Source organism: Zootoca vivipara, chromosome 13 (genome assembly GCF_965207765.1).
Source record: "Zootoca vivipara chromosome 13, rZooViv2.hap1.1, whole genome shotgun sequence".
Lineage (NCBI taxonomy): Eukaryota > Metazoa > Chordata > Lepidosauria > Squamata > Lacertidae > Zootoca > Zootoca vivipara.
Genome location: NC_142596.1, coordinates 22,821,014 through 22,822,602, shown reverse-complemented (window position 1 = coordinate 22,822,602; position 1,589 = coordinate 22,821,014). Strand labels below are relative to the sequence as shown.

Genomic DNA, 1,589 nt, shown 5'->3' with positions numbered 1-1,589 from the left:
GCATCATTGCCCCCTCGGCAGCATTCACTGTTATTCCTGCAGCCACCACAACCCAACCTTCTTCTACAGCCGTGATTTAACAAAAAGCTTAATCTTAAGGAAGCCTTTCCACAGCCACTTACCCGCTGAAGAACACCTGGATGTCTACTGTGGTGCCCTTGTGCAGTGGCAGAGGCTGCTGGGGCATGTTCAAGGATGTACAGCTGGCCCAAATGGAGCATCTGAAAGGCTTACAGGTCTTCATTCTTGCATGGAACATAAAGTGCATCTGGGGATATGCTGGTACTGGTGGGCAAGCTATCTTTCAGGGAAGCTTGTCCTCAAATAGTGATTTTTCACCCACCAAGGACATACCTCCTCAACTGTCCCAATTTAAGCGGGACATCCTGGATGATTATACAGTAATCATAGAGATACTGTAAGTGTTATCAGTACTCACATTCTTCTGCCCCCTCCTAATTGTCATCTTTAATTATTATCACCTGTGAACCAACTTTTTGTATATAAGTGTGCTCCAAACACAGGATATTTGCTTAGTCAATACATGCTCAAACCAAAAATACTCTGAATACAAGAAATGTAAGTATCTCTTTTTGTGTACATGTATTTTAGAAATTGTATTACTGTATTATTTCAAACAATAATTAGAATTTGATTTGTATTACCAGTGAATATGTAAATGAGAGAACCTTTTGAAAAAACACCTGAGCATTGTGGCCTAAGCCAAGATAAGTGGTTTCATACAAATTGTAAGTACTGTTTTTGATATTTGTTCTGTTTATATGTATATTAGTGTCTTAATTCGAATACTAATAAGACCTGGTTTATACCACCAGTGAATGCACTAAACATAAAAGTACAAGGAGAACTACTGAAGAAGCCCGTCATATGGGCGAAACAGGCAAAAAAACGCCGGCAGCCTGTCTACTACCATTGACACCTCGTTCGACCTGCTGCCACTTGCTGACCGCTAGATAGCCTCAAAGACTATAAAGACTGGTTTGCCTTTAATTTGTACATGCTATCTGTTTAACGTTTGATTTTGGCTCTTGTGTCAGCACTTGTATATGGTTCTCTTATTGTTTTCTCTTTGGATTAATAATACTTGATTGAAACTGGATTGAATTTGGTGCCTTTGCGTGCTGCTTGTTTTATTTTGGTACTGGTGGGCAAGCTATCTTTCAGGGAAGCTTGTCCTCAAATAGTGATTTTTCACCCACCAAGGACATACCTCCTCAACTGTCCCAATTTAAGCGGGACATCCTGGAATTACAGAGGCCATCCCGGCTTCTGATTGGATCCCAGAATGTCTTAGAACATACTACATCAGGCCAATAGACTATGCTGCTCTCACAGTGGTTAAATTAGATGCCTATGGGCAGAACAGAAGCAGGACCTGGGCACAAGAGCACACTCCCCACTTGAGATTCCCAGCAGCTGACGTTCAGAGGCCAACAGTAGAGATTTCTGTCCTTTTCCATTCCAGAAGAATTTCTGTTGTGATTTTGGGAATGTGGCACTAAAGGGAGTCCCATAATAACTATGAGACAGCTTATATTTCCCCCATCAAAATTAATAGTTCTTCCATA

General features: G+C 41.1%; 1 long non-coding RNA gene across 1 annotated transcript; it reads left to right on the top strand.

Annotated features, from left to right (window-relative positions):
* Positions 1–403: 403 nt before the first annotated feature.
* Positions 404–1,130, top strand: LOC148683651 (uncharacterized). The gene is made up of 2 exons (XR_015946805.1): positions 404–749; positions 837–1,130. It is a non-coding gene; the product is annotated as an uncharacterized LOC148683651 (long non-coding RNA).
* The last annotated feature ends 459 nt before the right edge of the window (positions 1,131–1,589 follow it).